This window comes from Hylobates moloch, unplaced genomic scaffold (genome assembly GCF_009828535.3).
Source record: "Hylobates moloch isolate HMO894 unplaced genomic scaffold, HMol_V3 SCAFFOLD_11, whole genome shotgun sequence".
Classification (NCBI taxonomy): Eukaryota; Metazoa; Chordata; class Mammalia; order Primates; family Hylobatidae; genus Hylobates; species Hylobates moloch.
This window is the reverse complement of record NW_026652286.1, coordinates 7,026,554-7,041,916: the sequence shown is the minus strand read 5'-3', so window position 1 is coordinate 7,041,916 and position 15,363 is coordinate 7,026,554. Positions and strand designations below refer to the sequence as shown.

The 15,363-nt window shown below is 34.7% G+C and overlaps 1 protein-coding gene and 1 non-coding gene across 6 annotated transcripts in view; both read right to left on the bottom strand.

Moving 5' to 3' along the window:
- Positions 1–15,363, bottom strand: part of LRRC4C (leucine rich repeat containing 4C) — a 1,410,106-nt gene that overhangs the window by 1,058,221 nt on the left and 336,522 nt on the right. The window lies entirely within an intron of this gene.
- On the bottom strand, positions 5,128–5,233 carry LOC116477518 (U6 spliceosomal RNA). The gene has a single exon (XR_004250490.1). It is a non-coding gene; the product is annotated as a U6 spliceosomal RNA (small nuclear RNA).

Sequence of the window (15,363 nt, the reverse complement as noted above, 5' to 3'; positions counted from 1 at the left end):
ATAGGACCATTTCAAAAATAAGAAGAAATCTCATTAATTAGTAATTCAAGCAAAATTCTCATTAGCTTATTTTACACTTATGATCAGAGTGCAAGAATTTAAAACTAAAATGGAGATTCAAATATTTCATGCACCATGAAACCTATTTAAATAGTGAAAGATATATTGATAACAGCTAAACTCTTCTGTGGTAAAAGTCAGCATTTAAATGTTAAAGGTGACTGACCTAAGATAAGGAAGAAAGTTTAGGCAATAATTCTAAAAATTACTACCCCTTCAACGGTCATTCCTTTATCAAATGTCAATGTATACATGACAAATGCATTGCCTCAGGAAAATGAAACTGACTTATTCACAAAACCTAAAGAATTGTATAGAAATTCCAAAGGGATGTCCTTGGAAATTCACCCTTGACCAATATATCCAGTAGGCTGCTGAAGCACAATGCTGATTTTCTAGCTGAGTATGCACATTCGCTGCATCCAGAGGGATGTGGAGCTTGGCTCCCCTCTTACATTATGAGGACAATTTATTTTGACAGCTTTCACAGCCCCCAAAAGTTGTCAGACATCCAACATGAGGCAGATTGAATCTAAGCATTAAAAAGCCCCTCAGCCTGAAGTTGAAAGCAGGGAGGTGGGACCTAGAATCAAAGACAGCAAAGCAGAATTTGTGTCTTGCTCTTTTCTTACACAAGCCAAAAACTCAGAACAAAATTGTTTTTTAGGTTTGGTCACTGTCCATTCCTTTCTCCACCAGTCACATTTAATGTATCTCTATCAACCCTAAATTTCCCATTATGATAGTCAATTCATTCATTTCTCAATTGGTAAATTCCATTTCCACCAGTCATTGAGTAGCTTCTCTCTCTTCTCTGAAAAGGCAAATCAGTCTCCCCACCCTCAATTCTTCTATGTCTTCCACATCCAGAACCTCTTCCTTTTGGTATGGCAAGAGGTTGTCCTTTTAGTAAAGCAAATTTCACTGTGATGCCATTGACCTAGTTTGAGTGTTGTTAGACAATAAACAGCCCTGTGGAACTTATCACTTATTATAAGGATCACCATCAAGGGCATTTTTCATTACATCATAGAGTGTCCTATTTATGAAGCCTTCCAAAATAAATCCTTTTCTCATCTTTTTTTCAAAAAATAGTTGTGCTCCTCCTGTGTATTTTTTTCTCTGCTTATTTCTTTTTATTTGTTTATATTTAAAGGACATTGCAAATTTTTGTAAACAATACTATAGGTGATTAACTCCAGAGAAGTGTAAAGGGTACCATGCTTTAACAATTCATTATCATCCATGGCTTTCTTTGCCTTCCCTCTTGATTTTCTGTATTGTTTCACTGTACTTTTTCATTGTCGTTTGCTGATGATGTTCATGTATCTCTTTGGCTAACATTTTCCAAACAATCTTTATATGTTGAGGCACTGTTTTAAGTACATAGCATATTTTAAATTATTTTAATTTTCATTTTCCAGTATGTGAGATAGCTACTGCAATCATCTCAGTTTTTCAGAAAGAAAAAATGAGATGCAAAGAGATTGAGTAACTTCCCTAAAGTCACACAGCTAGTGAGTGGAGAAGTCACTCTGTGGTAGATTAAATTATTTCTGGAAGAAAACACAAAGGTGAGCTTGCTGTACTTGAGCAAGACATTGGAATAATTTAAGTTAATGCAAAGGTAATCCCATTAGGTAAGTCAATTTGCTTAAACCACTTAGGTGGCAGAACAATTTTGCTCTTCTGTTTTATAACCTGTTGGAGAATCCCTCAAACGTCATGCCACTAATGGCCCTTTCCAAAGTTTGAAGAGATTTGGCCACTATCTAGAATTATAAGTTCAAGGTTAAGGGACCTTGCCAATGAAAGTTAGAAGAGTAATGAACTAAAACCTTATGTTTGCTACCAGGCAGTCTCATGACTTCCAGGATTATGAAACGTGTTTCCTGTGATGGCTTTCATGTTTGCTCTCTCTTAAAAAGTTGACCTGGTTTCACTTAGGTTAGATACATTTATGCTTCACAGATCCAAACTATTGAAATAAATAATGATTTATGTATAGATGAGCTGAGGACATTAGTTTGAATTTTGCAACACTGAACTTTCAGTTTTTGCTACCAAAAAATTGACTAGTGTAGCATTACACAGAAACCTTTACTTTCAAAAAGAGAGTAGTAGCATTCTTTCTGGGAGTTTTAAAGGAGAAAAAACTGTTGTCAAAACTAGAATCAATGCTAAAACTTTCCCTTCTGATTTGGTCTCAGTCCAAAGCACCATATCCACCTAGCTACCTTATAATAGACAACTTCTAGCAGAGATCTGGCCTTAAAAGCTTTCACAATGGAAGGAAGAGGCCTACCATATACTAAAACTCAGAAAATTACAAATTCCTCAAGCAAAGGAGTCCAGAGGCTGAACAGCCAGAAAAAAACTCACACATTTTTACTACAAATGAAATAAGTAGATTCAAGTTTTCTTTTCATTCATCCAACCTGCCAAAAAACCACCTGTCCATCCAACAAATACCTATTGAGTTCCAGGCATAGTATTCAGTATTTGTCGTTGTGCAGGGTACTTTTTTGTTTGTTCTTTCACATTCACTCCCTGACATTCTCCATCCCGTTCTATGCTTCAGATGGCAAATCATTATATATGGATTTATATGGATTTCACTGCTCCCTATATTCTAGTTGAGCTTGGCCAGTGGAGGCACTAATGGAGGATTGGAGGTTGGGGAGAAAGTGAGCTAGGTGCTTATTTCTTGTGCTCCTCACTGTTGGACTACTGCTTGACAGTGGCTATATTACTTCATGAAGGCAGCTTCTAACAGGCTACCTAGTCTTTTCTGAAGCTACAGCTCTCAATGAGTTCTTGTAGCCACTCATTGCCTTTCCCCTTTCAGATCTAAGGATAATAAAGTCTTCCTTCTCTTGCTAAGTGATATGGCTCTGTGTCCCTACCCAAATCTCATGTTGAATTGTAATTACCAATGTTGGAGGAGGGACCTGGTGGGAGGTGATTGAATCATGGGGGCAGATTTCCCCCATGCTGACCTATTGACAGTAAGTGAGTTATCATGAAATCTGATGGTGTGAGTGTGTGTGGCACTTCCCCCTTTGCTCTTTCTCCTATTCTGCCATGGTAAGACATGCTTGCTTCCCCTTTGTCCTCTGTCATGACTGTAAGTTTCCTGAGGCCTCCCAGTCATGCTTCCTGTTAAGCCTGTGGAACTATGAGTCGATTAAAGCTTTTTTCTTTATAAATTACCCAGTCTCAAGTAATTCTTTATAGTAGTGTAAAAACAGACTAACAAACTAACCTAAAGGTGCTTTGCCATCCTCTGTTGGTTTCTTTTAACCACGATTTCCTCATAAAGACCCTTTTTATTCAAACTTTTTTCAATTATCCCTTTTTGGAGTGCCATCCATTCCTTACAAAACCATGACATTATAGGATATATCGGTCATTTAAAAAGTCAGTCTTTGATCTTATTGTATTTACAGTTTAGCCAAGCTATAACCTTTATATATTGTGAAACTCTCTCACACTGATATGGGGTAGGCTTGATAAGCAATACATACTTGACATTAATATTCCAATTCTGAATTCTGAAAATAGCTACTTTACTCAGGCATTATGATACATTTGCAATACATTTTTATGTACTTGTCCCTTGTCATACTTCTTTTAAATTATTTCCAATGCCTTCCCCTTCCTACTAGGCAGCAGCATTTACTATACTATTCAATGCCTAGTACATCATTAAATATTAGATAATTCAACCCAGAATATAATCACATGGAGAATTTAATGTGAGTCAACACAATAGCAAGTGGATGTGTGTTTATAATGAGGCTCTTCATTAACCTGAACATTTTGTCTGGCCCTGTCAGGATCAGATCACAGAAAGGTGTTAGAACACGTTGCCATAGGAGGACTGTCCAAGTGCTAGAGGATAAAATAAAAGGGATGACCCTGAGAAAAGGAGATGTTAGCTGAATCACAGAACAAATATTGTCAGCTCAGATAAAGGGAGCACAGATCAAGCCTGGGCACATCAATAATTTCCAGTTCCAAACAACCAATTCCAGGAGAGTCTGCCTGAGGACTAAATGCAGAGGTATTGTCATCATTAGCAGCACACACACACAAAAATCTCACCTCGAAAAATCCACACAAATGGTAGGGGAATGACATGATCCTAAGCTGGGATAAATAAAGAAAAATGTAGAATAAAGTCAAATTGGTGGTACATATAATAAACATCTCCTTGCTTCTAGGAAACACTGCCGGGAAGCTGGAGAGATGCAAAAGCAAAAATACATGTAAAAAAAACCTTGAACCAAATGGATATATGTTGAAGAGAAATAGCTAGCTGAGATAGCAGGAAAATACTGCTGAACTCTGTAGACACATCTAGGATTTCAGCCTTTGGTCAAGTAACAGTTTAACTCTTCAAAATATAATAGGGTAAAACATATTTATTGAACCCAGCCAGACTCTGTTAGTTCTGTCAGGAAACAAGTCTACCCTCAAGTTTTTTGATACTCATTACTAATAGCTGGAATGATGCTGGAAGGTTTGATATGTTAGGTGTTCAGTTTTATCATAACTCCTCTGCCATCCTAGGGAGCTAGATCAAATTGTGTTGCCTTCTGAAAACTGCCTCATATTTGAAAATAAAGCTTTGACATTTTCAACTGATAATATATATTTTATAAATTAGAAGAGCTCTGGATCACTTATTTTTAAAATAATAACTTTTAATATGCCCAGATGATTTCTAATGCCAATCATTATACAGGTTAGTAATAGAGATTATATGTAAAAATAAATAGATAGAAATGTATATAAATACTGCGTGATCAAATAAGTTAAGAAAAAATTGGGCCAAACATATTTTTCAGGTGTCTTTATTGTTAGAATTCAGACTTTCCAATCTAACAATGTGTATCATCATACTCTAGATGAACTAGCAGGTAGAGTACCCCCAAAGTATCTTACAGGTGGACTGTATTTTTAATGAAACATCTCATGAAATCAGGATTTCATGGGTTTCAGAAAATGATGCTTTTGTTATACTAAACAATTTACTTTACAATTGTATTGTATTTATTTTATATACATATATACTGACGCTTAAAAAATTTGTGTCGTCCTTGTATGGTGATCATGCTAATCTTCTCTGTATTGTTCCAACTTTAGTGTGTATTCAGCCTAAGTGAGCACTATACTAAATATTTCATAGCAGTCTTGAGCATGTATGTTGAATTGTTGGAAGAACTTGAGATCATCCAATAAAAACTCCAACACAATTGGAAATTCTCATCCTATGTAAGTGTGGTGAGGGAGGTCAGGCAGCCTCTCTTGAAGCACCTCCAAGGAGGGTAAATTCCCTGCTCAGTGAGTCATCATATCTTGATTTCAAGCAACTCTGGATTTTATAAATGCTTTCTGTATTCTGAGCTATGTTTTTTTTTTTTTTTTTTTTAATAAATTCTACCATTGGTTCTAGCTTTGTACTCAGAAGAGCACAGGATAAATTTACTCATTCTTTCTCAGCTTCTCTGAGTTCACTCAGATTTTTCTCAGGTGATATGATTTCTAAGCCTTTCACAAATCTCACCCTGGAATTACTCTGGATTTCCTCTAATTCTTTAAAATATTGTGCCTGCAATTGCACTCAATATTCTGGGTGTGTGGTTTAATCAATGCAGAGAAGAATAAGACTACAACTTCCTACAGCGTGTAAACTCTTTTCCTGCTAATCATGCCAGAGTTTTGCAGTCACTTCACACTGTGTACTCATATTAAGTTTGAGATCAACTTAACGCCCCATAACATTGTTTCAGTGAACTGTTGCCACAGCATGTCTTTTCTCTCCTATATTTAGGCAATTGATTTTTGAAGCCTAAATGCCTATCACTGGGTTCTGCACAGTTTCATATAGAAACAACCCGCTGGTTTCTTTTGGTGAATACAATTTTATCTTTACAAGAATTCAAGATAATAATGATGATGAGAAACATCTTATCAAAAATGGTAAGTTGCAGTTCTTTAAGTTCAGAGAGTGCTTAAATACATACTATTTTACTTTCTACTCATACCAGATAGAGAAGTTAGGTATTATTAGCATCAATTTAGAAATGAAGAAACTGAGGCATCAGGCATACCAGAATTTGATATCCACATGTCTCGTAAGTGGAACGCCGTGATTAAAACCCCATCTTCTGCCACCAATCCAAACTTCTATCATATCCCAAGTACTTTTCAGTAGAAAATATAAGCCAGGGTCTGTAAGTCGAAGAATTCTGTTATGAATGTTCTATTCAGCAGTGCCAGTGGGCTAGGGAACTGTCTTTTCTTCATTCTACAGCACTTGGTAATTCACTATAAACTTAGCCAAAGCCAGGCATACAGGCCTAGAAGTAAAAATTCCTATATAGCAAACTCTTCTGCTCTCAGATTCTTCACTGCTTCTTTTAAAATGCTTTTTAAAACTTAATTTTCTATCTATAAACATAGTCATTAACATGAATGCTAATTGTTCTATTTTAGAAGTGATTATTTATGAGTAAAAATGTCATTTTTATGTTAAAACCCCCCCAAAAATGTTTCTTCTATTTATTATTTCTTTCACTCAGCCTGACAATTTTCAAGAATACGGGAAGCAAAAGTTGATACATTTGTATCAAGTCCATTCTTTAGGAGCCAGAGTGGGCTTTTCCCCTAAGGTTTTTGAAAGAGAGATGGAAATAGATATATGATGATTTTAAAATAATAATCAAAGAATTACAGAGGCTAGAGAGTCAGAATCCCAGGGCTGGGATACCCGACCCCATCAGGGATATGAGAAGATAATATTTCTGTGGACACCAGTTATCGGTTTGAGAGTGAGAGGCTACTGTATATATGTTTTCAGCCAGAATGTTTGAAACATCAGGGTATTTGCAGATGATTCTCAAGGACACAGAGAAAACAACTATTATATAGCCCCACCCAGAATTGCTCCAGAGTAATCAAAATTAACAAAAGTCTATCTGGGGAGTAAGCAAGACCATCTGTCTCCAGACATGGCCATTAGGATCTGAAGTGACAACCAGAAAGACCAGATATATTTTCTGATGATTATCTCTATAAAATTATTGACAAAAGCCCATGTTGAGTCACGAAACAAAAATAATTAACATTTAAAGACATAAGGCAATCCTCAAAAAATCCACATTGTCCAAAAACTTCCTTCATTTAACAAAACCAGGCGGTAATCAATAAACTCATTAGTAATGAGATTTTCCAACTTTAGCTTCTGGCATAAAAATACGCCTATTTTTGTCTGAAACAACACTAAGTATTATTATTATGTATCATTAACAAATAAACTAAATTTGTATGTTTTTTAATGATAAGCAAGTGATTTTCAAACATGTTTTTGCATTATTATAATTATCATACAAAAACATAGATTGAAAAAAAAGCCACCTTATTTTGCAATGTCGCTCATCAAGGTAGTCTATTTACCCAACTGTATTTTGCATTTTTTCTCCTCAAGGTAGATTTTGTTCATCCACAGTTGAAACTGGTAAGGCTTCATGAGTTGCTTTAGACCAGCAGAGTGTGGTAGACATGATATTATATGAGGGAAGAGTTCAACCCACAGCAAGGACATTCTTTGTTGAAGTAGGAAGTTAACTACTAAAACTACTATTGAAAACTGAAAGAAAGGATGGTTATAAAATAATTGAAAAGACCATTACATACAGTAACTTGAATAATAGAAAACATGCCAAATGAATTTGTGTGTATGGATGTGGAGATTTCAAATCACATTGAAAACGTCATTTGCCTTTTGTGAGCTATGTAAGGGGCAGGTACAAAAGCAAAGAGGAGACTTTAGAGAAAATGCATTCAATTGAAAGTAGAAAGTAGAGAAACTAATAAAATAACCAAGTACTACTTAATTAGTAATTTTAAAAATGGCTAATGCATGTGGGGCTCAATACCTAGGTGATGGGTTGATAGGTGCAGCAAACCACCATGACACACACTTAACAAACCTGCAGGCCCTGCACATGTATCCCAGAAATTAAAATAAAATAAAATAAAATTTTCTAAAAATTGTCATTTTTTTAGTCTTTCCACCCTTCTATTTTTTTAATCAAAAAAAAATAGCTTCAGGATAAAGATTAATTGGAAAATAAGGTTGTAAAACTTCTTGTAAGACCTAAGTAAGATTTAAGGTGGTACCTAGTAAAACCTTTTTGTAGTTCACTAGTCTCCTGATTAACAAGGGTTGCAATAGGGATCCTCATTCACATCTGGACCTAAAGCAAATTATAAGGCTTCAGACATCAAGCTTGGTGACATGTTTGGATGGGATATATGGGGTCTCACAAGAAAGTCAAAGTGTTTTGCATGCTGAAGACAAAGGACTCAATGGACGCAGAAGGTGGCCAGCAGCAGATTGTTACAGTACTAACTCCAAAAGAACCACACTTCCTGGTATTTAAGCTATTAGGTAGCTCTTCCAACACTGATTCTGGCCTTACTTTGGCCCATAGGGCATCAACAAACATGAAACAAGCAGAAGTTCGAAAAGTGCTGATATATTGACGCTTGATACTTTGAAATGCGGCTTCTACCAGGTGAAGAAGCCAGAGATGAAGGAATATGTGGAGAGACAGCCTTTCTGGACAATCCAGCTGAGATACCTATTATGCGAGCAAAGCCACTGTAGAACATGAGCCTCAACTGAGCCTCCGGATGAATGTAATTCCATGAGAAAGTGAAGGAGACACCAGCACAAAAGTCAATCCAACCTACAGAATTATGAGAAATAAACTAATTATTACTTTAAGCCACTATGTTTTGAGATAGTTTGTCATGCAACAATAGGTAACTTGTATATAAGGAAAATCCAATGTAGTATTTTGCATTCCATCTAATACACTTTGAACTTTCAAATTAAAGCATCGAGTAAATACAAAATTTCAATTAAAATTTCTCTGAGACAGTATTTTTTCTGTATACATTTTAATTGCATGTACCACACCTTGCTAATAATTCTTATATTTATATTCAAGTTTCTTTATAAATCAAATATGCTGCCAGGTCAGCAAAGCTCATCTGAATAAATTTTCTTTGTGAAAAAGACTAGAGTTTTTTTTATTTTAGTGTCAAATAGTGAGTGTTCATCCTCAAGTATTAAGACCTAATTCAAACTCCTTACTTCTTTTCCTCTTCCTCCTCCTCCTTTTTAATTCCCACCTGCTGAAGAAATCTATTTGACACAGCCAAATGAAAGAATATGGAAGCATTATGTTATAATTCATAGTTAAAATAAAGTCTCAGTTTGATTTTCTTTTCTTTTTTCTTTGTTTTTGCTGTTGGTACTCTGAAATGGGCATAAGATGATATTAGGAAATTAATATTATTACATAGTGTAGTAGATGTTATTATTCACCAAAATATATTTGTTCTCTATCCCTATACAGTCAAAAATAATATACCTCCACATATCTATTATATGTGGCCTTGAGACTATTTGTAGGCCATGAAATTGAACAGAAATTTCCTATGTTATTTTGGGGCCAGAGTATTTAATTGCTGTGCTTGAGTCTTCATGCTCTATTCAACATAAGCATTGCTATGTTGAGATAGTGCTATTATTGAACAATGGAGCTTTTATCAGCTAGTATTTCAGAGTGAAGACCACATGGAGTAGAGGCTCATAACAAGACAGACGTGCATTGTGAACAAGAAATAATCCTTTATCTTTAACCTACTGGGATTTGGGGATGTTTGTTACTATGGCACTACCTCATCTATCCTGCCTCCTACACACTACCATTGCTTAGCAAGCCAAGGTTCCACTATTGGCTGGCTCTGAATCTTTCACCCTTCCTCTTTAATTCCTCTATCAAAAATGTGCTCTATGTAGGTCCTCTAATTGGCAGATTGCACTATTCACATCACTGTTTATTATGATAGCTAAAAGGGAAGGCCCATATTTTCTTGGGCTACGTTTCTGGGAAACCAAATAGTTAGAATACTATAATAAGTATCATTCAGGCCTTCAGTTTGAATTTCCCTGGGACATGAGGTTGTTATTATGGATGAATTGAATAATTCCTTCATAATGGAAGTGGAGAATCTGTCATACCTCCAAAAGAAAAAATCATTTCTATTTGCAGTTCTAAACTTGTCTAGTAGTGAAAAGGAAATGATTGAGCTTGGTAATATGATGAATAGATTTTAATGCCTGAATTAAACTGACTGTTCATTTTTAACCACACAAGACTATAAGCTATGTGAAAAGAGATCCATGTATTTCTCAAAGAGATATGACAGTGCTTGCTACATAGTAGGTGCTGAATAAACAGTTGTTAAGGCAAAAAATAATATTCTACTTTAAAGTACAGTTTTCTTGAACAAATCACAACTTTCATGACAAGTGGGAATGCTGACAAATAAGTAATGCATTTTGGAGACCAAATACTTAAGATCGTTTAATTCATTTACCATAAATTAGTTCATGTGACCTCCTCACCCTCCTAATGAGTATTCCTTATTAACAAGCTAACGTTCTGAATTATTCTATAACTGTCTCAAAAGTCAACGAATTAACCATTGGCCAGTCATTTATTTTCTAATTCCCAGATCAAAACATTTTTTAGGCCACAGTTTCCCAAGCACTTGTCTTTTGGTACCATTTTCACTACCGTGAAAAAGTTACGTCCTGTGAGGATGTAACTTGTTTAACTTGTTTAACTTGAACTTATCTTAAACGAGTGTTTATATGACTACGATAATTAGAAAATGAATATAATTTGCTATATATAAAAGGTAACTATAAAAATGAATTCAATTAAAGCAAATAATTAAACTCTTGCCAGATATTGCCTGACAAATGCTCTGAGGTGGCGGACCATTCTCTTTTAATATAAAAAGAAGTTAGGAAACGAAAGACATGTGAACACCAAACTGGGATTTTCTCCTTGATATAATCAGATAAAATGAAATAGAATTAAAAATGATAATTTTTTTATAATTAGGCCTCTCATTCTTAAGTGTTATTTAAAATTAAATTTATTTATATTCTCCATACCAACTGCAAGGTGCATGTTCCGCAATTTGTAAATGTTCTCTGGGCTACCAAGCTTCCCAAAACCCATATACTGGTGGAAGCATATGTTCTTTTTTCCTCTATTTTTTTAATATTATGCTTTCTCCTAAATATACATATACAGCTATTTATGTATATAACCAGTTCATTTTTTCTATATTATTTTAGAAAAACACTTTTTCAGCGCACCTACCTTTCTTCACACAATATTAAACAAGTTTGTCTTAATGTTAGAGTTAGTGCCTATTTTGTTTATTTGTAATTTAGTAATGTTTTTTTCAAGTCAAAATTCAAATGGAGTCTTCAGTTGTAATTTTATCTGCCTCAATGGATTATTTTTCCTAAGACCTCTGCCATTAATAAAATCCCCTTTTCAAATTCTTATTTTTATTTTATTTCTAATTTCCAAGGCAGATTTCTTAGAATTCCACATTCACTGCTTCCTGTTTGTGACCACAGACTAGCTCCTTAGCTCCTCGAAGACTCTGGTCATTATTTTTAACTAATTATCTAAGGTCACCATTAATATCTTAGTTGTTACAGGTTATAGACCCTTTTCTCCCCACATGTGTTTAACTAATCGCTCCTACATGAACTCTCAACTTCCTTTACTTCTGTGAGGTTGGGATCACTTGGCTTTAACTGTATATGATTACGTCTTTCCTCTTATGGCTTCATGTAGCACCTCTCTGCAAATAAATACCAACCACCAAGCTCCAGATTCTGCTTAGTTATTTACTGTCCATAGGAGACTAGACCCTCTTGACTGAGAAGAGAGAATACGATGTGTAACTCAAACTCTCCATTTGACAGACACAAAGTCAAACTTGACTTTCTGTGCCTCCTTACTGCTCATTCCTCATGTATTTCTCTCCTTTGTTTCCTGTTATTCTTATTGTCACTTTCATCTGTACAGTATTTTAATCCTAAAATCTTGGTTATCATCTCATTGGCACTACATTAAAGCAATTGCTAATTCCTATGTTGTACCTTAAAAATATCCATTTCTGTCCTCATTCTGAGTGTCAATAATGCAGTTTTTTATAATACTTGTCTTATTTTATCAAAAAAATCTTTATTATTTTCTCTCTTCTAGTCTATTTTAATTTATCTTGAGCAAAATTGACAGCTTGTTCATGTCACTTTAGAATGACACATCTGGTTATGTTACTTCTCTGCCTCAAATCATACAATATCTTGCAAACATTCCAAAATAAAGTTAAAACTTCTTAGTCTGGAATTCAAGTCCTTATATCATCCAGACATTTACTGTATGAAACCTCAACTATGAAATGTTTTTTACTTTTCATCTTTGATTGATCAATTAAAATTAGGTGAATTTAAATGATATGATTTCTAAAAATTTTGATCCAAGAAAAAAATGCATAAATATACATTCATTTGCCAATTGTTTCATGGAAAGCTTAGGCCATTTTTTAAGGTATGAATTTACCAGCTGCATCAATCACATATTTTTTGCAATATTAGAGTAAGTTCTTGAAATATTTTTGAAGCAATTTATGTACACAATTCTTCTATATTTACAAATTTGTTCCTCCACACTTTTATAATTGTCTCTCCTCCAACCAATAATTACGCCATAATTTGCATGGAGTTCATCTATGCTGTGTGTTTTCCATGCACTAAATTTGCATTTATAGAAGAGAAAAATCTTTTTTTTGCAGGTATATTTCTTTGCGTATATGCTTTCAATTGCTATATATTTACAGTAACAGGAAACATTAGTATAAATTATTTTAGAAACAAAAGCAAATTATTTTAGTTAACCATACAACCAATTTGTAGAGGTAGAAATGCACAAACATTGGATCAAGTGGTGCAGCACCCCAAGAGTTCAGTATGTCATAAGCGTCAGAAATTGTGCCTTACTGAAAGCAAAGATTTTTCAGCAACTTGAAAAATTGTGCCTTACAGAAAGCAGGTTTTTCAGCAACTCAAAATTGTTTAAAGGAGATATGCTGAAATCTCTATTTTCCATTATAATCATAGTTCTAACCTTTACTTCTGTCTTCTCTTCATTCATTCCATTCAAATGTACAACTACTTTAAACATATGTATTCATCTTAAATTCCAACTCAGATTTCATTTTTTATGTTCAGTTTCTGGATGTCCCTACCTGAAATACTTTTTCTATTTAAACTACAATAACATTTGTCTACATGGATTTTGTATGATATTTTTCCTTGGAATTACAGTTACAACAGTGTATATTGTGTTTGTTACACGTGCTTGAAATAGCTGTGTTGTTTCTGATTCACCTTGTTATTGTCAGAAGCATTTGAACCAGAGCGACCCCATCTTGAATACGCACTGAGTAAAATAAGGCTGAGACCTACAGGGCTGCATTCCCAAGTGGTTAGGGATTCTTAGTCACGGGATGAGATAGGAGGTTGGGACAAGATACAAGTCACAAAGACCCTGCTGTTGAAACAGGGGGAGGGAAAGAAGCTAAAACCCACCAAGACCAAGACGGCAATAAAAGTTACTTCCGTTCCTCCTCACTGCTCATTATACACTAATTATAATGCATTAGACTGTTAAAAGACACTCCCATCATCACCATGACATCTTACAAATGCCATGACAACATCGAGAAGTTACCCTATGTGGTCTAAAAAGGGGAAGAGCTCTCAGTTCTGGAAAACTCATGAATAATCCAACCCTTGTTTAGTGTATAATCAAGAAATAACTATAAATGTATTCAGCTGAGCAGCCTGTGCCACTGCTGTGGCTATGGAGTAGGCATTCTTTTATTCCTTTACTTTCTTAATAAAATTGTTTTCACTTTAATCTTTGGGCTTGCCCCGAATTCTTTCTTTCGTGAGGTCCAAAAACCCTCTTGGAGTCTGGAACAGACCCTTTTCCAGTAAGAATATCTTTCACAGAATTTAGCAGGAAGAAAGTAAAATGAGTGGTGTTATCATAGTATCTCCAGGCTAGTTCTTTGTGGATGCTGAGTTTTGGAGAAAAAGGAAAAAATGGTAGAACTTATACAGAATATTATTAACAAATGTGGGTAGTTTGATCATAGATGTTCATTCATCAGATAGTTGGTGAGTATATTTAAAATGAAACCTTTTAAAATTTATTTTTAAAACTTTTGTCTTAAGTTATTAAATAGAAGTTGCTGAAACAGACGTTTATAGAAATGATGATATATCCTAATTGAAGAAATATTATGCAGTTACTTAAGATGATGCTTGCAGAGTATTTTGTAAAACAGAAAAAAAATTCTAATAATGACAAGTGAAATAAAAAGCAAGATACCTAACTAAAACTATGGTTTAAGCATACTAATAACCTTAATGGAAAAATGCTGGAAATTAAAACACAAATGCTAAGCAATCGTGGGTGGTTTGTTTCCTTTATTGTTTGTTTTGTTCAAATTTTCTACTATGAGTATTTTTATTTTTATGATAATAATGGAATAAATTGTGTCTTATTGTTTTTAAAGAAAGTTGCTCAATTTCCATTAATTGAATTAATCTTCTTTTATTAAGCAATTACTCTATTAATAGCTATTGACAGTTACCAAAAAGGACAATGTGGGCAGAACCATGGTGCCAATCACTGTTCTGTTGTCATCCCCAGGAATACAAATGAAGATGTAATGAGATATTTTCAAAGTAAAAGGTGCTTGACTTTCAACTTCTAATCCAAAGATAATATCAACAAGAGAAAAGCTAAATATGTGATCGAGATCACAATTTTTAATGTCCTACCTCAGAAGATAACAATAATGTCTTTTTCCCTTTAGGTAGCGAGGGCCTAAAATACTTTTTAGATATCTGCTGTTTAATCTGGCAGAGTCTCTGGGAGATAAGAAAGGAACTAAACACACACAAGAGCAAAGACCATAGCTTTTCATCTCTGAGATGTGACCTGGGCCAAAGAATGTGAAGATTTCCGGAGATTAAGGCCATCTCCATGGCACTAGGCTAATATACCCTCTGGGCGGCCTCATCCATTGTAAAACTACTCTTTCAAAGTTCAGGGCTAACCATAGGGGATGGTGGGGAAAGTGATTTCCAAAGAGAGTAGAAAATACTTAGGAGGAGAGCAAATAGATAAAGGACCAACATTAATAGCACCATCATTATGGCTAGAAGTTTCTTGATTTTCTTGAAAAATATTCAGTTTCCTTGTATGTGTGTCTGTTAGTCAGAAACTACATATAAAATCCTAATCCCCCCCGCCCCCACCAACAGAATAG